At 34.8% G+C, this 21,890-nt stretch overlaps 1 protein-coding gene and 1 long non-coding RNA gene across 4 annotated transcripts in view; both read right to left on the bottom strand.

Moving 5' to 3' along the window:
* CLINT1 (clathrin interactor 1) overlaps positions 1–21,890 on the bottom strand; it is a 54,153-nt gene that overhangs the window by 31,427 nt on the left and 836 nt on the right. The window lies entirely within an intron of this gene.
* LOC140691086 (uncharacterized) lies at positions 10,823–21,889 on the bottom strand. Its single transcript, XR_012066548.1, has 3 exons — positions 21,711–21,889; positions 12,371–12,500; positions 10,823–10,956 (listed from the first exon to the last, which is right to left on the bottom strand). It is a non-coding gene; the product is annotated as an uncharacterized lncRNA (long non-coding RNA).

Raw genomic sequence — 21,890 nt, 5'->3', positions numbered from 1 at the left:
TATCAAGCTAATAAATGCAGCAAACTAGTAACTAAAATATATGTATATATACTAAAATATGTATACCAAATGCTATGTGTGTAAAACCACAGGGGACAATTTAGTTACCTAATACTGAAATGAACATGATTTAAAAAAATTGTATTTGGGAAGAACAATTTCCAACATTAAAACCTATATTTAAAACTGACCTCTTAATCTTAATACCACAAAGATTTCAGAAGATAGATTTATGATACAGGTAAAACTATTCACTCCCTATAAAACAGCAATCTTTAAAAAACTTTTTAAAAACAATAAAACACACATAAAATGAACACTGAAAAAGATAGTTTTCTTAAGTAACAAGTTACTTATGTCAGGAAAATTTGTTCCTTTTAAAAGATGTTTCTAAACAAAATAGTAGGCAAACAGTTTTAAGAACACTTGCTCTAAAAGCTTGATAATGGACCACATGACACTCATTTTTCATCAGAGGAAGATGGCCTGCACCACATTATCCTTATCTGCAAGCTGAACATTGATAGGCTCAACACTCATTTCAAAACCAAGTTACATTTTATTATAGTCCTAGGGACAGTATCAAATTTATGGTCGATAACCAAAAAGTCTAGTTTTCCTAAATTCAACAAATACATAAATTTCATTGTTCCACCCTTCAAAAAAAAAGCCTTTTATTGATCTGAAAATGAAACACGAAACAATGAAGAAGGTCTTAACACAAGTGACAGTTCAGTAGAAGAATTAATGTTGCTAAAGCAGATGTAATGATCATGTATGACTACAGAGTATCTCAGTTATAAAATAGCTATAGTGCTAAAACAAAGGGAAACCCACAGCACTCCCTCAGTATCACAAGAAAAGGAACGAAATAAATACTGAAAAGTACACAGGAAGCAAACCCAAGGCTCTAGTGCTGCCACTACTAGAAGCCCCTCTACCAAAACAAGAAATCAGTAAAAATTTAAACCTTCACGTGAGGAGAGAGGGAAACAAATGTAACAGCACAGCCTTAGTGGAGAAGTTTTTCAACAAACATACACTCACGATCACACGACTCGCAAATAGCAATGCATGTCCAAATTTGGTTAGGCTTTCTACTTCTTGTTAAATGCAGCCTGTTTTCCACTGTGCCGTAATGCCCTAAAAGAGGGGAATCAGTAATAGCACCTGAGCTAAATGAAAAAGCCTACGATATATAAGATGACATCACAAATCGTGCTACTAAAAAGAACTAAATGCTGAATTAATGTTTTAAAAGATATAGTCCCAGTCGTGCAAATTACATTTTCTTTGGTTTTAGTAAAATTAAATACCAACTATCCAGCTGAAAAGGAGGAAATCATCGTACCCACACCCCCCCACCCAGCTTTAAACACATATTAAAAGCAAGGTAAAAATATCAGTATGAATAGGGAAAAACTGAAATTGAAGACATTTAAAATCTTACCCATTCTTCTACAGTAACAAGATTTCAGGAGAGTAATCTGGTTACTTACTAAAACATATACCCTATTTCAATCCACTTATATCGTAAGTATGTAGTACCGTATCGTAATTTTTTGAGAGAGAAGTGAACAGGGAGCAAATTAAACACAAAACACCACTCTGCAGATAGAAAAAAACTACAAGAGTAAACCCTTAACATTCTTGAAAGATGCACTGAATACCTCTGTGTATCTTTAAAATTATGAAAATAAAAATATATGTACAGACTCCTGACAATCTCACAGATTCAATCAAGAATTAAAGTATCCTGTGCATATTATACTTCCTCAACAATATCCGGATTCACCAAATTTCTTTAGGTAAAAACTTTTGCCTAAAGTTTTTTTTTATTTGTTTTATTTTTTTTTTTCATTTTTTCACTGATTTCATATAGGTTTGATTGTTTCATCAATCGAAGGTACCACCAAATCTGATACATTCCTCTCTAAATATGTGTAAAACTTCTCTTTTCTGTCTGTGAATCATCATTTTCTTAGGATCTGCCACATTCACTACCAGTACTGGAGGTTAGCTTTCTTTGAGTTGTTTTTCACAAAGAAGTTATTAAAAGTTGTTACCACAGCTCAGAGCTGGAGCACAACAGAGCTGAGCTGCAAGATGGATGCCAGTGACTGGCTTACTAGCTAAGTGACTAGTTCCCACAGATGCAAGTCAGATTTGGATCTTAACAAAATTATACATATTTCCTGTAATAAATCTAGATCTGTTTAAAACAGTCAAAACTCTGAACAGAAAAATCTATCAAGAATCTACTGCATTTTAAAAAGGAGAATGGTTCATAATAGGAAATGTAAGGCAAAAAATTTTTAATCTAAGAACTTTAATCAGTAACTGACAGAAACCAATTTATAACATACTTTCTCTTCTAATCTCTAAAAATACCCATTACAGATTATCAGTAGTCCAAATGATATCTTTATCTAAAGATTTCAAGCTTAAAAAGCAGCATTCCAAATACACACAATTTCAAAGAGTGCGTTAAAAAAATACGGTTCCTTCCTTATGTAAGAGTTTACCTACTATTCCAGGAAAATGTCCGGTATTGATTCAGTATCAGTTTACATACGCCAACAGTGCCCAGACTCACATCTAAAATTTCTGAGATTCCTGACAGCTGATTTGCTCATCATTTACGTATCAAGTTGTCCTAACATGTAACTAGCAGAAGTAATATATCTTACAAAATTTCTTCCCCCAAAACCACAGAAAATTACTATTTTATGGTTTATGTAGAATTCAAGGTCAGAAAACAGCATACAAAATGAATAATCATTAAAGAAGTCAACATTCCAAATTTAGTTTCAAATGGCAAACTATGTACCAGACTAGAATGTACATATAAATTGATCACTGGAAAGATAAAAACTTTTAGAAATAGTGATTAAAATACCTCATTTTATATGAAAGATCATTAAATGTTTAGTGTCCAACATAAAGTCTTTTGGGAAACACTAGAAACCACATATAATTATTTCAATACTTCAAAGAAATAAAGGAATTGACCCAAAACAAACAAACAAACAAACAAAAATACTTAAACCAGGATGGTAGCTGGATTTCTGCCCCTCAAAGGCTGTCATTTTATTCTTTTTTTCCCAAAAGGTACCAACTCCTTGATCACTACTAAGTGTGACAAACTGACAACTTCTCAAGGAAATAGTTTAGTAATTTATGTAACAGATGTGCAAAGGAAAACCTCCATGGATGAGATAAGCCAAGAAAAACATCCTGATGTCCACAACTGAATTATGACCCATGGGAGGAAGAAACCATACAACTATTTCCCCTTCCTTACAACTTCAGTGGTTAGCAATACCAAATTAAATAACCCATTTGATAGTAGCCGATTCTCAGACACTCCAAGAACTGTTCCAAAACACAAGGCCACAGTAAAAGAAAATACTACATATCTATGTATTTTCATACTCCGCTTCATCTTTTATGGCTATTTTGTAGAAAAGAAAAATAATACATGTATTAATTGATTGATAATTTGTTACAAATGAATAGGGACCATATCTTGTCTCTGATCCCTGGACAAATCAACCACATGTGTCTCAGTTTCCCTATCTGAGAGGTAGTTCCTGTGTACTACAGAGACTAAATGAAATGACGTGTAAAGCATTTAGCACACATGGTTATTTTTCTGCCGGTATTTATTATTTTTAGTTTGAAGATATTCTTTATATGGCCCTTAGAGGAGACTGGCATTAACACTTACTACTTACCCACATCTCATTCATTATTGCAGAACTTTATAGTCATAGTAACTAGCAACCTATCTGACCCATAGTGTGGACACTGAAATGAAGATTTCTAGAACATAACTATGTAACAAGGCAGAAATGATCGTTATTAAGAAATGGCCAAAAATCTGGAAATGAGTATTAGCAACAGGACAACTATCAATACAAGCCTTAGCACAGAACTGCTATTTTATGCTTAATACAGTTTGTATTTTGAAGTTCACTCTCCTTAATAATCTTGGTACACCACCAATCATGAGTGAGGGTTTTATTTTATATTAGGCAGCAATTTCTCCTGTAGTGGTAATCTGACATCATCTGATAAAAGTCTCTTAACTTTTTGGATTCACTTAATTACCTCATTCATATCAACCCTTGGAGTAATATAACTCGAAGCAAATTACGCAAAAGTCAAAGATCTATAAGCTATTTTAAAAAGGGAACTTATCTAGCCTGCAGTTTATATTTACAATTTAGAAATATTAAAAGTTGCAGAATTCTGAGCTCTCAAAATGCCAAAAACAAGGCCCATGTAATTCACTCTACGAAGTGTCTGGCTGAACAAAGGATGTTAGAAAAGCCCCAATACTTCAGTTCCTCTATCCTGTTTCCTATGTAAGAGCACAAATCATTATACTAGGAAATGTCTGGAGGTTCAAGGGTCTTGATCGTTTACATGGAAGCCCTTCTATTTTGTCTCTCGCACAGGTGCTGTTATTATGACCTGGGCTGCAAATGACAGGCTAAAAAAAAGCTGTCCCAGCAAAGGCTAGTCCCATGATGCTAAGGAGTTATTATTTTCCAGAGAGGCACTCTGGCAGCAGTAAGATTTGGGGAGGCTCACAAAAGGGAAGAACTGTCCGTGTGTTTCAGGGAAGCACGATGAAAACTTGCTTCCAAAATTTAACAGCAATGGTGCTTGGAACAACACAGCAATAGAACAGGCAGAGGCAGCCACCACTAGGAAATTCTTCCTTTCCTGGCCACAGAAAACAAAGCTCTTACAACACAAAATTGTAAGAATACCAACCAATATCAACTACATAAAACCATGTGCATGAGGACAAAGCCTAGAAGGAAAAAAAGCCAATAAAAAGTGTTGGGGTGGGCCCCATTCTTTAAAATTTTATTTATACAATGAAAAAACCGATTTTTTCAAGAAAAGTAAAATAGCTTGTATAATATAAAACTTTTCTTCATTTGCTAGGGAAGTGTTCTATGGCGGGGGGGGAATTGAATTCTGCCGAGGATCAGCTTCCACCGCCCTGCCTCAGCAGCCGGTGTGCTGCATCAGAGCCCTGCGTGCACGGATAAAAGCTTTCTGAAAAGCCAGCTATGGATGCAGGGCCAGAAGGTAAGGGTGTCAGGTTGCTCTCTGCCCCTGGCTCCCTAGGAGTGAATGCCAGCCCCAAACCAAAACCATTTTCTATTTCCAGCAGACTGTTTCTTTTTTATCACGTAACTCTGTAACTTTTAAGATTTTCATTTTTTATTTTCTTCTTGAACGGTACTCTAGTGTCCTGTGAAAAATACTTTGGGGGACATTAATAGGGGTTATATATGAAGTGTGCTCCACGGTGAGCTTTGGGAAATGTTATGTAAAACAAAGGTAATTTTACTACTGCAACACTTCTTGGAGGCTTTAGCATTCTCATGAGTATTTTGAGTCTCCAAAAGGGGGACTACATTAAAAATTTCTAAAACTTTGGGGACAACATACCTTTTCTCTGGAGCATTCTGTTAAGTGTCCCAAGAAACCCACTTCTGTATATATTATTTTTTTTTAATGGTCCTCTTTTCCAAACTTTCAAAAATGTCGTCAGTTTATACTTTTTATCTTTACCACTGCTTTTAATATTTGTTATTTCTTATTTTTACCTAATTAATAGCTTCTCCTTTAACCTTTTACTTTTATGTGTTTAAACTCTTACCTGTTGGCTGTTTTACAGCCTTTTTCCCACAACTCATTTATTTTTGTCATATTTAAAAAAAACTCTTGACTGAAACTTTACTGTTGATCTTAATTTTCAATCTTGTTTAAGTTTCATCTGTTTTACTCTTTTTGTACCCTTTTCTCCCCTTGGTTTTTAAACACTTTTAAACTTTATTCCAATCTCTTCGAAGTTCTCACTTTATTTTTTTTTTTTGCTTTACGTTTTAGTTTCTTAATCCTCATTTAATAACCCTATGTTCAACATCTTTTCTTCCTGCACAATTTACTTACTTTACATATTATAATGCATAGCTAAACAAAAAGAAACTCAGGCAAGAGCTGGGGAGAGGACGCGGATACCTCTCCCCACTAGCAGCTGCTTTTCTGGGCTCCCTCTTGCAGAGGTAACATTTTTCTTAAGGATCAATTAAATATGTACATGAGATACTCAAAAAGAAAATACCTTTATCAAGTCCTAAGGGTGGAAAAATTGATTACTCTTATAATTAGAGCTGCTTTTTAACAATAATGTGCTAGTTTCTATGTATCTGACAGGGAGCAACATGAAGGTAGCTTAACTGTTTTCCATCCTGATACACGACCTCAGGGCACATCACAAAGCTGGGCAGGGTGGTACAGCTGCTGGGGTGTTTGGAGCCATCTCTGGGAGTCCTTTCCTCACTGCCTACTTCCCATTAATTTCCAAGACCTGTTCATTCTGCGTTAAAAATACAGGCACTCACCTCGAGCCTAAGCTCCTGCAAACGGATTTAACAATCTTTCCATTCTGGGTGTATTCTCCTTTTATTCATCTTCTAAACCGCAATCAGATTCATCTTCCTAATACTTAGTGTTGGCCATGTTTGTCTACCACAAATTCATCACAACCTTCCCCCCAAACATTTTCCTCCTCCTGTACTTAAGCTTATGGCTTAAGTATCACTATTGGTTACTTTTCTCCCCTCTTCCTAACCAGCCTCCAATCCATTCCTTTCCAATTCTGTTTTCTAAATACCTCTCAAATATGTCCCTGTACTTTTCCCTATCCACACTCCCACCACCATGGTCCAGGGGGACTACCATTTCTCATGCCAACAACCTTGTAACTAGTATCTCTGCTTCTCCTCTATCTCCCAACACACTAGAGCCAAAATAAACTCCTGCTGAAATACAAATCCTACCTATTTGAGCCCTGATTTTAAATGCAGCAAAGGCTTCCTTATTATCTTCAAGATGAAATCCACATTCCCTAACATGGCAAAAAAAGGCCCTTCATGTGAGATACCAATTTATTTCTTTAGTCCCATCACTGTCATTCTCACCTCCAGCTCTGTGCAACTGCTGTTCCCTCTAAGTCCTCTGGACACCCATCCCTGCCCCCTCAACTAACTCCACTTCATCATCAGATTTTAGCTGAGCTACACAGCAAAGCATATAATGTGCTTTCCACTGTCTTGAACTAAAACTAAACCCAGTGTACTATATAACAGCATGTTTGTTTACTTGCCTGCTTCCCTCTCTGGACTGAAAGCATCCAGAAGACACAAACTGTTTTACTCACTTAAAGATCCTCAGTACCTGGAACAGGTTGATGACAGCAGACATGTAGTAAGTATTTCTTGAGTAACTGAACAAAAGGACTAAAATTATTAAATAGCTTCTTTCCTCTGACTAAACAAAGTCCTAACTAAACTAGTGATCAGGACCTGCACGATCTGGCCTCAACCTATCTATCTAGCCTTTTCTCCCATTACTTCTGTTTCATTTCTTTTATGAGGTAATTATATTACTAGCTGAAATTTAAACATGCACTTTACTCTCTTACTTCCGTTAACTATTCACCCTTGGAATCCCCACCTCTTCTATCATTTAAAATCAAAACTAGTTTTTAACAAAGATGCAAAATGAAGCCTTCCTCTTTCCAATCCATACTCTCCCTTTCCTGTGATGGAATAAACATTACATTTTAACTCTGATGAATTATACTCTGCCTTGTACAATGGCTATGCATGAATTTATCTTAACCCCCTTAATATATTGTAAGTTTAAAAAAAACAAGCAGAGCTGATTATTTGAGGACTCGGTATTTGTTAGTTTATTTGCTCACTAAAATTGTATTTGTAACACCAAAATCAATATTCACGACATTTTCATGGCCATTTGTGAACAGCAAAGAATGAGTCATCTGTCACACATTCCCAGCTGAGGTCAAAAAGGTGATGCTCTGTCTTCTTGTTTCAGTTCTCATACTGTAAACAAATGTCCTTTCCCCTGGTCTATTCAGTGTTAGGTTTTTTCAGATCTTTATGCTTTTTCTTGATTCCTTTGTTTAGTATGGCCCCCAAGCCTAGTGCTAAAGTCCTATCTAGTGCTTCTAAGAGTAAGAATGTTATAATGTACCTACAGAGAAAATATGTTAGATAAGCTCTGTTTGGCATAAGGTATAGTGTAGTTGACCCTGAGTTCAATATTAATGAATCTATATCTATATATCTATATATATAAAGAAGGTGTCTTTAAAATAGAAACTTATACAAACAAAGGTTACACACTAACTGGTTGATAAAGATGTTGTGACCAGAGCCCCAAAGGAATCTAACCCTGTATTTCCTCTAGGAACAGAGGTTCAGTATTTGCAGTGACTTTGTAAAACAAAACTACCTCAAAGAACCAGGACTGACTGTACTACCCATTATGCATTTCTGGTTCCCTCTCAGTGCCTAACAATGAACGCCTCACATAAAATGGGTATTTAACAACTGACCAGTAAACACATAAATGAAATCTATGATATTTTGGTAACAGAGGAGGGCAATGGAAGAGAATAGAGATTAAGATATGAATGGAGAGGACTAAAATAAACAGCCTCTGACCAACAAAAACACAAAGAGAGTGACAAGAGAAATACAAACCTCACAAAATTTTCTTTAAAAACTGTCATGGAACGTTTCAATCCCAGGTCTTTTGGGGTCACAGCCAGAAAGACTTGTTAGTTTACTACAGCCCCTAAAATTAACTTTTTGATCCCTACATGAAAGGCTGAAAACGTTAAGATATTTTGGCACAAGACTTCTGTCTCCCACAGAAATAGCTGAAGAGCTAAACATAAAATTTAAGGCTGAAAAAAATACTTCAAAACCTTTAAACCTCCTACTTATGCTCAGTGTCAACTATGGATTAGGGAGCATCATGGATTTCACGTCTATAGTTGTAATTCTAATACACAAGCAGCCCTTGCTTTACATGCACCCTGTTAACTGAAACTCGTACGTACTGGACCAGGCCCTCACTTTGCAAAATCTATTACTACAGGAGAACTGAGCAAAACAAAGACTGTATAGCACTAATTCTTTTGTGTTCCTTCTGAAGTAACACAAATGGCAGAGGCAAGTGAACACATTTTATCACCTGCTTCACATTCTAGTCCATAAGACGGCATATTTATGTTAATTGGTTTTTTAAAGACTTATATAACTCTATAGGCCAGGCAATGTCCTAAGTCCTTTATAAAGAATTTATCCAATCCTAACAACTCTATGAGACAATCTTATTATATCCATTTTTACAGATGAGGAAACTGAGGCACAAAGAAGTTAAGTATCTCACTCAAGGCCACACAACCATTAAGTAGTGTGCTCAAGATTTGAACCCAGGTGGTATGACTCCAGAGATAAAGGTCCAGACTTTATGCTCCTAATTGCTATGTTATAATTATGATTTTAACCAAGCCCCCTCTTCCTCTTACCCCATTCCCCACTCCCGATCCATTATCTAACTCAGTACTGAAAGCAATGTACATAAGTGGGATCATTTCATTACTCTGCCTATCAAAATTCCTCACTGGCTTAACACACTTACAATAAATCCAAACTCCATGCAATGGCCTACAAATCCCTGAGCCCACCTGGCTCCTTCCATGTTCTTGCCACACTCTTCTCCAGCTTTCTCACCAGCTCCTTCCCCACTCTGGGTCTTTGCTCACTTTGTGTCCTCTCTCTGGAACACACTTTCCTTTACTCTGTGTGTTCTACTTTAAATTCTTTAAGTCTTAATGCAGATACCATATCCTCAGAAAGGCCTCTTCCAACCACCCTGATTAAAACAGCCCCATTCATCATTCTCTACTTCAGCACCTTTTCCTCATATTTTAAAAAGTTTACTTGCTCTTTTTTATTTACCTCTCTCCCCATTGAAACTTATTTACAACTGTACTTCAAGTATCTGAAAGAGTTCCAGATGATCAACAAATGGTCATTAAATGAATAAGCCAGGTTATCCTCTGGCTTCCTGCGGTCCCTAGTACAATACCTCATTCTATTTATCATCTGGGTTTCAGACATAAGAAGCATACCTATAATTTGAATTTTGTTTATCAGAGGGTATACAAACATCAGGAATATACTTTAACTCATTCAATAAAAGATGAGTATCACTATATATTCAAAAAACTCGTATCTAAAAAATGTTATTAGTCTAAAAGGATTGTTAATTATGTATTGTTATAATTTTAAAATTATTCCTTATAAATCTCAACATGGCCAAAGGGATATTCAAACACCAGTGCTGTACCTCCAGCAAATTTCTCAAGCTCCTCTACTCTTAATTTCAAATTACTTGTATTTAATTATTTTGAATTGTGTAGTTTTGCTGCTTTTAAACATTTTTATATATACAGTTATTCTTTTTAATTATTGGGAAAATGTGACTCTCAACATACGGTTAGTTTTTTTCCAACTTAAGTCAAAAGGATTTCATATTCCAAACAAATTATCTATTTGGTTTCGGGGTAAATGGGCCTAAGCATACACTTAAGATATACATCCCACGATTATCTACAGAAAATTAATCCTCAATACTTATCTCTACAAACGTCACGAAAGTAGGTATTTTATATTTGTTTGCTAAATAAAGTGTCAACATCCAGCATTCTAATTAGAATAGTGCTACCATTACTGAGGCTTAAATTACTCAGCAATCAGCTCCCAGTTTAAACTGTAAACAATTTAAGAGCCAAACAGAAGTTATAAGACATTAGTATGTGAGTTACAAGTAGATGGTTGTACCATGAAATATCTTAGAAAAAGTACATTCTATGAGAGCATTTTATTGACATAATCAGCTTCTGCACAATATATACACTTGTATACATATGCTTTAATTTTTGTCTTTTCATACTTCACTGATTTATGGAGGTGGGAAAAACTGCTGGAGGTGGGAAAAACAGGAGAGAACACCAATGTGGCATCCTTCATAAATCTTTTTCTGTTACTGTTTAAAAATACAAAAACAAAACATTAATTATCCAAAAGAAAAATACCAGCACCAGCACACTAAGTCTTTGTCCCATGTACCAATTCTCAGTACTGGAGGTGCTCCTACACATAAGTTCTAGTAACATCTTAATTATGACAAAAATCTCTCTATGTAATCCACCATGTAACCTCTTTTTAAAATCTGCCTCACTGCTAAAAGGAAGCAAAACCAGGAATCCTTACAGAAATGGCTGACTCCAGGGATGAAGCAGTGAAAATACAGGATAATCAATGAAACCTCTTGTGCCAGAAAGTGAGAAAGTGTTCTAAATAGATACAGACAGACGGACAGGCAGGCATGTCAAAAGGACACAGGCCAGCTTTACAGGGCTCTTGCTGGCTACACTGGTGACAATTTAAGTACTGAAATAAGTAAGGACTATAATTGATTACAGCTCACTGAATAAAATGAAAAACCATGAGGGAGGAATGGAGGAAAGAAAAAATGAGAGCTCTTGCTTAAAGTAAACTGGTAACTATGGAGAGAAGGGGAGGGATGAGCACACCATGTGTAAGCATTATAGTAAAGACTGGCTCAAGTTAGAATCAGCAAATGCTAAGTCTAGGGAGGAGTGTGATGAGGAGGGGAAGGGGTCTCAGAGTCTCTCCCTACAGACTAGTTATTAGTTGTAATGAGACAACACCTTGACTGAGTGGTCAAAATTAACATCGCTAATGAGGAACATACAAAAACTGTTTTCCTCCTGAAAAGGACACATCACTTAATATAATTTTCCAGCTCAGAATACGTAAACTGAGGAACTATCAGCTAAACTTAAATTGTGGAATATCATATAAAATAACTGGCCTGTAATCTTCAAAAGCACCAACGTCATTTTTGTTAGGAAAGAAAGGTTAAGGAACTCTTCATTAAAGGAAAGAGCCATGACAATTATTTCACATGATCCTGGGCTGAATTTTGTACTAGAGTGGAGTAACTGACAAAACTGGAGTATCGACTTCAGAAAGATAAAATTATTGTTTCAATGTTAAATCTTCTCAATCGGGTAATTATATCATAGCCATACAGGAGAATAATCCTTGTTCTTAGAAAATGTACACTTAAGTCCTGAGGCATGTAACCTACTTTCAGATGGATCAGAAGAGTGTGTGTGTGTGTGGGCGTGCGCGCACATACAGATAAGACAGTAAAGGAGGAGGAAAATGACAAGCAAATAGGGCAAAATCTTAAAAATTGGTGAATCTGGATAAAGGGTATACAGGTGTTCTCTTTACTAGCCTTAAAACTTTTAATTTCAAAATTAAAAGTTCTTTAAAAATCTGTCTTATTGCACAACGCTGTGAATGTGCTAAATGCCACTGGATTCTACTGGATTAAAATGGTTAATTTTATGCTATGTGAATCTTACCTCAATAAAAAATTTTTTTTGCCTAGAACTGCCCCTCTAAGTAACACACATAAGTTGGAACATAGTCAAACTTCAGGAAAGGACTGGTTGGTTTATTTCTTTTTCACTTCAAAATGTCATTTTCTGGATTCTATAATTTAAAGAACATTTATTTTAGTGTCAAATTAGGCAATAACTAGCTTTCTCAAGTGCTACCATTCCTTCATTGAGAAAGTGAAAGTTATACATTATGCTTTTAGGAACAGAACGTATATATTTTAATGTAAAGGAAGTTTATCAGAGTTAGAACACATTATGAAATTTAGGGTCACTTGATCTTTATAATACCATTTTATTTTATACTTAAGTTATAGTAAAAGGAACAATTAGTAATTGAGTTATACAAATCTTATTCTCTTGGTACACCAACCACCACACCACACCCTCTTCCCCCAAACCATGTTAACATGTCAAGCAATCTTACATACTTACATGAGTAAAAAATCTAAAGGTTAGACATTTCACACAACTAATAAATAGGCCCATCACACCTCAGTGATGCTCACAGGATTGTTCTGGTTACAAAGTTTTCATGTAACACAGTATTTCATGTAACCTATTACCATATATGACAAAAGTTAAAAGCTAGCAAAATGTTATATTTAGATACAACAGTAATAGAATATTTATAACTCTAAATCATAAACTAGGACACCCATTCCCACTTACTAGAAAAACTTCTAGTCAAATATTTAGCATAAAATATTTATTTGAAAATAACAGTCATTACAAATTCAGCTGTACAACTTGTGATACACATTGTCAATTCAAGTACAAGTTCCTCAAATCCAGTTTCTAATAAATTTTGAAAGCCTCAGCTCCCAAGGTCCATATTTTTTTAAAAATACGGGGCTACTAACTCCTATTCAACAACCAGACGGTGCTACTCTGTCCTTAGAGCAGACTTGCATTGTTCTGTGGGTATGTTTTAAGTGTGAAACATCCTTTCCTATTGCTGACAGTTGCCTGGGGCCACTTGCATAGGTTACTTAGTAAATAAACTATTTTTTTTAACAAACAAACAAACAAAAAGGACAGCATGACATATTTCTAATCAAGAAATATCATATTTTAGACTGGTTTCACAAGCAAATCAAATATCCAAGGTGTTAAGAAATAGTATAGACTAAGAATTATTTGCATTATAGATCCCAATTCTAGTTTTTACAGGTATAATAAAACAGTAGCCACTAAAATAATTTTAATAGTAGAAGTTTTGCCAACTTTTAAATTCCTACTAATTAGAACTAATCTAAGGAATGAGTCTTTGTTCACCTAAATATCATTTAATTTTGGGTCACAGCTTTTTAAAGCTCTCTCACAATGACAAAATTAAAACAAAACAAAAGCAAAGAGCAAGAATTTCTTGAGAACACAAGGGTAGACATTTTCACAACATATTAACTCATTTAATTCTCTTAACAGTCCTGGGAGGTATACCTTATCCATATAGTTTTACAAACTTATAGAAATGGACATATAGAAATGGACAAAGTCTCCTGACTTCTGATGTCTCCCCTTCAAGTATTCCTCACACCCCTCACTTAAAAATAAAACTGAAACCCAAGGAAATTTGCTCAGCTTGGGCATACTCATGACAAATGATCTTTTTAAATATGTGGCACCCTACTGAAAATACCCTGTTAAGGTAATTTTGTTAAATGTATTATTTGACTCTATGAGAACAATCTAGTAGTACTAAAATTAGTTAAACTTTTTAAAAAGCATAAAATCTTCTAAAGAGAATGATAAAATGAAGAGATAGCCTGCACTGGGGCAATATGTGAAAATTACATCTTTGAAGACACAATGCTTGATACTGCACAGGTTGATTACCTCACTTGTAAATATTTTCGCTTCCATTTCATTAAGTTCAGATGCACTGCCAAATATCAAACACTAACTGAAAGTATGTAACTAAAAACATCCTATCAATAGAATGATTAAATGAGAAATCTTGCATCTCAGTGATAAGTTTGTAGAACTACCTCAAAGCACTCAAATACTTGATATATTTATAAAATTTAAAAGTTAACTCACCGATAATTTCCCCTATTTTCCACCAAGTAAACTTAGATTTACTCAAATGCATTTCCAAATCCCAAAAACTAGACTCAATTTTTCTGACAAAAAGGAAACTGTTTCCAGAACCTCATCCACAAAAATTCTGAAACCTATATAATTTTTCCGCTTAAGTTCTCAAAAAACCAACCAAACAAATACAAAAGGACAACAATAACAAAAACACCAAGCATCTATACATGTGCTTTTCATATGCATTCACTTTACTGAATCATAAGCTGCCACTGGAACCGTAAGATCAGTCTCTCAGCTTAAACTATGCTACAGTGCTTAGGCAGATACTTAATAAGCACTCACTGAAGAACCCTTATAAGATATGGCCAAAGTTAGTAAGGATATCAGTAATGTAATTTCAGTTACTGTACAACATTCAGATATTTACAACCTATGCCAAAATCCTACTACTTGGATAGGTACATAATGGACAAAGGAAAACTGTTCTTAAATTATCCAATTTGAACATAAGAAAAATTGGGAAAACTTGTGCCTAAATCACAGGTTAATGTGACACAGCGCTATAGGCAAAGCTAACTGACCACAGTATAAAGATCAAATAATTGTGTAAAACTTATTATAGCTGTGGAAGCAGGTTACAGAGGACTAATTCTGCAGTACATAATATAGCCCCTGACTGTCACCATATCTTTTTTAGGATTAATTACAGCAAGCATGTTCAGTACACTAGCATAAGATTTCTTTTTTCACCTACGAAACAACTGTTTGCGTCTCTTTCACAGAGGAGCATCTCTCTTACAAGCATTATTCAAGGGACTGCAAGCAGCTAGAACACTTTTCTTTTATGAGAGGTACATAAAGGGGAAAAAGGAATAAACACTAAATTTGGTTCAGAAACTTAAGTATCACAAATTTTTCCAAGTAATTTTTAACTTGTGTAAGGCATACAATAGTAATTCACCTTTCTTACAGTGAATAATGTCTTGTAAAAGTTAGCAAAAACTGTTAAATATATGTTCTGAAAGCAGACTAATCCAGACTCTACTTTCTAGATGTTACTTCAGGCAAGTTTCTGGACGTCTCTGTGGCCAGTTTCCTTATCCATAAATTAAGAATAATTTTGTCACTACTGTTCTTGGCACATGGCAAATGCTGAATAACCATTAGCTTTTATTACAAAATATCTGGGCTTAGATGATTTCCTCAGTAATATAAATCAACTTACCAAATTTCAAAAATAAATCCTGAACACCTACTCTATGTCATACACTGTTTGAGGAGTTAGTAATACAGTAAACATCACAAAGACCCTACCCTCAAGGAGCTTACATCCCAGAGGCATTAGATGGGTACATGCAAATAAAGGAAGCAGAGGGGAAAGACTGACGTGTTGAACACAGGCATTTTATACAGAAACACTGAAAGAACAAGGGAGTGGTGGTAGATGAGGTCAGAGGGAGCAGTAGAGCCAGATCAACTAGAGGCTGGGCAGAAGCAAAATGAGAAGTGGCTGCAGAGTTCTAAGAAGATGTGACTTAATAGTTTTAAAGAATCACTCTTGTTGCTGTGTGCAGAACAGACTACAGGGTTAAAATTTTTATTTGGCTTCATGACAAATGAGCCACACTTCAGAAGCCCATTCACTATCAAACTTATAACTATAAGCCAAACATATCAAACTAAGGGTATTATTTAACCATGGTGGTTTAACTGCAAATAAAAAGTTTTAATCATACAATCTTAAGCCATTTAAAAAAATTTACAACTGATCAATGAATACACATTTTTCTTTAATGATTTGCTAAAATGCATAAAAGCAAATGGCAAGAAAAACAAGAAACTGAATTTTCACTGCATGTCTTTTTTCTATTATATAATTTGGGAGACTGTGCTGAAAACCTTGAAGGCCCTTTCTGCAATGTGCTTATCTTGTACATACTGTTCAGCTATTGTCAGAGATGACGGAAGTGGACAGCATATTTTAGAGGGTTCTTTTCTTGATTTTGTTCAATCTCTTTAAGGATAAATTGTCAACTTCAACTTGCCTCCATAAAATAAATCTTTTTACACTTTAGAAGAAATATTTTACATTAGCAGTATCTTTAAAACCCTTAGAAAATACAAAACAAACTGAATAAAAATTAGCAGATGGAAAATGCAATGTCTTTCCAAAGACTATTCCTTAACATGTCTTTCGAAAGATGTATTTCTGTAATATGCTTGACAACGTTAAAGTAAAAGCATTTATGCTTTGGTAAATTCAAAGTACACATAAAAGATATTTTTATTATTTTCCTATACACAGGATAAGATGTCTATTCACGTGAACAGTTTTAGGAGAGTAAGTATCCACTGAAAATAATGATTCATAGATTAAGACACAGTTCTTACATACTTGTAAGTGATCTAGTCTGACATTTTCTTTATTCTTTCAAACACTATATTCTTTTGACTTTTTTCTAGATGCTATAAATTATTTTGTGCATTACACAATAATAAGTGTTTCAAGAGTTTAGTTTATGTCAAATGCTATGAATTTAATCCTCACAAGAACCCTGTAAAATAAATATCTCCATTTTATAGATGAGAAAGTTTAGAGATACTGTTCACATGCCCAAGATCACCATTTCTTAGTGGGGGATCTAGGATTTCAGTCCCGTTCTGATCTCTGAGCCACAAACTTCTTCCCAGGTCCCTTAAATACCACATAGAGGTGCCTATGTATAGAAGGGTGTATACAGCTAGCAACTTAATATAGAAAAGTATAAATGGACAAACGCTCATAGACTAAACAATGGAAGCTCATATGAAGTGAGACCTTAAAAAAAAAATAAACAGTTAAATATATTGTCCTAGAATGTTAAGTAATGTCAGCTGAGACTGAAAAGAATTAAATCTTTATACATAAGAAATTTCAGGTACTAAAAAATGTACTCTGAATCTATGAAGTAGTCCTGCTGTCCCCAAAACTGAAACATGAATTTATCAAGTTACTAGATACAGTGACCAAATTGGAAGAAACAGAGGTTAGAGAAAAATTTTAAAAACCCCATGCAGATTCAATTACCAAACTCTAGACTGAGAGAAATGCAAAGAACTCAAGTTTCTTCAACAAATAAATTGCAAGAGGAAAAAAAAGACAGAGGTTGAACCTATAGTTTAAGAGAATAAAGAGATATATCCACCAATCAGAAACATCAAAATGGAATTATGAGGTAACTGAGAAATGAATACTGACTAGACATTTGATATTAAGTTATCGCCTTTTTTAAAAGGTGTGATAACGGTATTGTGGTTATGGTTAAAATTAAGATGACTCTTTTAACTTTCGGAGATTAATATACTGAAATTATACAGTGTCTGGAATTTGCTTTCAAATAATATGGAGTAGGGGTTGCAGGTAGAGTCACAGATGAAGCAAGATTGGCCAAACTGTTGAAGCCAGATCATAAGTAAACAGAAGTTCATTATAACAGTCCCTCCATTTTTTTTGATATACTTGAGATTTTCCGTAATAAAAGCCAAAAAACAAATTCCAGCTAGACAGATCTAACGATGAAAGACAAAACAATAAAACTTCTTCATTATAAGCTGCCTATACTCTTCCTTAGAAGAAACATTAAACAAACATTGGAAATAAGAAATAATATAAGAGCACAGAAAACTGTGGAGTCATACTGTAAAACCTGGGAGTACTAGCGAGCGGTACTTAAAATAAAAAAGACCAAATATTTTTAGTGGATGTATCAGTAAACGGATGAAAAACTACTTGTAAACTAGCACTAAAGGGCACAGGAAAACATAAGAGGTGGCTAAATGCTTTTTAAAAGCACCCTGACAGTAGTACTGAATAGACTAAACTACAGATAATCACTCTTACATGCTGGCAAAGATGAACTCACCTTTCTTTGGAACAAAATTCTTAATATCTACCAGTGAACCATTACCAGAAGAGATAAAAGATAATGAATTTATTGTTTGAGCAATAATTATCTATAATTGGTTCAAAGAAAAGCTGATATGGGGAGACTAGAAAGCTGTCAATTATCTTTGTTTTCAAGTTATAAGAAGTAAACTGAACAGAGATTTACTGGTAAGATAGGAGAAATAAGGAGGGAAATACCTGAGGATTCAAAGAAAAGGAAAACCAATGATAAGTTCAAGTTGTAGCGTTCTGTAACGGCAAGTTTCTTGCAGGCAGGTATTGCATTTTTCCAAGTTCAGAAAATATAGCACTATTTCAATAAATAATAAATGTATTATCTGTTGAAATAACCAAATGAAATATTTTCTATAAATAGCACAAGGTTCTCCCTCTGCGGTTAGCTAGACTAGAACAGTAGTTTCCACAGTTATATTATGTGAACAGTTAGGAACTAAAAACATGCAAATAACACCAAAAAAATCAACTTGGGGGGAGGATGCACATTACGCTTAAGAAGAATGTCTTAAAATGGAGTATCTATAGCAGTTGCCTTAGGACCTTGGCCAGAGCTGTTTGAATCACTATCATAAAAAGAATTAAGGGCCACTGATGAAACAGATTTACCATTAGTGTTACTCCCTTCATGAAAGAGAAGGATTGGTTAGGCTTGAACAGTAAGCAGCAGTTTGATCTACCACTACCATGTTACCTTCACGACATTCCAAAAATTTGGAGAAAAAAAATATAAGAGAACTGAAGCACACTTTCAATTTATACCACATACGGGATAACAAAACATAAAAGTATCCAATTTTATTATAGCCTTAAATAAAGGGAGGCAGGTCACAGGATGACAATGCTCAAGCTAGTCCCAGCTGGTGGGAGTGGTATCACTTATTCTTTCCTGCCACAGCTGCCTTTTATGCAACTTAAGACCAGTGGGAGGAAATTGGCACTCCAACCTCTGGCTGGCCTATGGCTTTATTCTGCTTTTCCTCAGTTCCACAATGTTCTGCAAAACAGGGCCATTTAATACCACCAGGAGGTGCAACAACTGTAGAAAATATCTCCCCAATCTTCCATAAAAGTCTTCAAAATCTCAAAAGCCAATATTTGAAATCTACCATTATACTTAAGAAATGCCACCAAACTGAATCTAACAGTAGCTCCAGAGAACACACTTTGCAAGAACACATTTTTCTTTCTGAAGTAAACCTCATTGGGTAAGGATACATGCTAAATAAAAGTCCTAGTTTTCCTGAGTCATGGGTTGCACTTATTTACTGCACAAAGCATTTAAATATAACATTTATTGATTGCCACTCAAAAAAATTCCTTTTTCAGCTGAAAGTGTCTCTAGAGGATGATGATTTTATAAAATTCACCTGCTATTATGAAATACCTGTTCCATTTTTTTCCCCTGATGAAAATTCATGTCTCTAAAATGCCAGCAAAGTTGTAAAAAGTCTTACTATAGTCCATTCCTATCATTTTAAAGAAATCCAAGATCTGGAGAGTCATGTGATTCTGTCTCAAATTATACATAAGGCTAATCTAAAGGCAGTGTCAGAATCGGAACCTAACTCACCCAAACCCCTAACCAGTGCTCTCTCTACCTTATAAACACTCATTTCTTTTAAACCAAGCTCTCAGAGTTGTCCTTAATCTCTTCATTGTTTCCTCATCACCCATCCCCTTGATAATCCAAAAAGGATCTGCTTCACCTCCATTATGGCAATTTAAGGTGAATAGTACAGTTGAACATAATACCACTGGCACTGGTTCTGTTAAATGCTTACATTTGGGAGGAAGAATTTCTCTCCTACCAGTGAAAGATGAAAAGTAAAGCCTGAGTATTATCAGTAAAATAATCTCATGTTCTAATCTTAATATCATGTGTCAGACACCCACGAAAGCTTTAAAAAGTCCTTGGTGGCAAAATTCTTACAAGTTCTTGAATAACTTCCTTCAAGTCTCCATTCTAAATTGGGTAGTGAAAAGGAAGACAGAAGTTACTTTTCAAAACAGCTCTTCCATTAGATGACTTGATAACTAGTTACATGGCAAATTTAACCTGAAGCACTTGAAGATTAGTAACAAAGTTGATAAAGACAAAACAAAATGAATAAGAGCAGGAACACTGCCTTGATTTGTCTCCTGAAAAATGTAGTCTCTTCTAATTTTTGAGTACCACAAATTTAGTTCCCTAAGATAACAAGGTGTTTTTTAATGGTTTTCTTCTGCTGTTCTCTGGCTTAAAAACAAAAAGGTACTTTTGTAGGGGCTTTTGGACTATTTAAGCTGGTATCCTAGTCTTTATACCATATATTAAAAAACAACCAATGAACCTAGATCTGGAAAAGAACCATGATTTTATTAATCTTTGAAAGGCAAGGGTATGTAAATAGCAAAACAAACCCAAAATAAAAGACTGAGGGTTTAATAGTCATATGAATAGCTGATAAAGGAAAATCACTTTTCAAACAGTTTCAAACTCTTAATGAAGTTTAATCTCATTCTTGATGCAGAACATTCACTATAGTTATCAAAAGAATACTGATCTAAATATATTGTATTAAGGGCTTTATCTGCTATCTAAGTAAGCCCTTAGCCCTTAACTCTCCCAACAACATTCTAGGGTAAGTATCTAGCACTATTTTCATATTGCATCTGAGAAAACTGGTGCACTTCAAGGTTGAGTTACTTGCCAAGGTTAGAGGGCTTGATCCAGTTCTGCAGACTCAAGAAACTTCTGCTCCTTAGCTCTACAGCCTTTTTGGTAGCATAGAAAATTTGAAAATATGGCCAAACTCTAAATTCTATCTGATGCATTTTCTAAGCCACTGTGAATCATTACTTAACTGAAGTATAGTTGATCTATAATATTACATTAGTTTCAGGTGTACAACATAGTGATTCAATATTTGTATACATTATACTCCATTTAAAGTTATTATAAAATATTGGCTATGTCCCCTGTGCTGTACATTACATCCTTGGATCTAATTTATATACCTAGCAGTTTGTATTTCTTAATGAATTATTTTTTCTGGTGTCAAGAAAACCAAGAGTCTGACACCTACACTTCCTGATTTTAGTTGGGTTAGTGGCACAAATGAACTGTTTGTGTCACCACATATACTGCATCATCACTAAAACCCAAAAGGAAGGACTGATTAAATTTCTTAAAATTGATTTCCTGCTGGCCTAGAAGACCTTGTTTAACCACTGTTGTATCTGATATACTCAATTTAAGTGTTAAAGTTTCCCTAGTGTAGTAACACACTAAAGTTATCACTTAAGTCTTAAAGAAAATCAACTATGTATTAGTCATTTTACCTGTCAAGGAAGTTAAAACTAGATCAACAGGATATAAAACTGGGTTGTTTTCTTCTTTAGGGGAAATTTCTTGTTAATTATATGAGTTGTTAATTAAAGCAAATGGAACAAAAGGCCTTCCAAAAATGAAGTGTAGTGGAAAAGGAAACAGAAGAAAAGAACCACAGTAAGTTATATGGT

This window comes from Vicugna pacos, chromosome 3, assembly GCF_048564905.1.
Source record: "Vicugna pacos chromosome 3, VicPac4, whole genome shotgun sequence".
NCBI classification, from domain to species: domain Eukaryota; kingdom Metazoa; phylum Chordata; class Mammalia; order Artiodactyla; family Camelidae; genus Vicugna; species Vicugna pacos.
The sequence above is the reverse complement of the archived record's forward strand: the minus strand, read 5'-3'. Positions and strand labels throughout refer to the sequence as shown.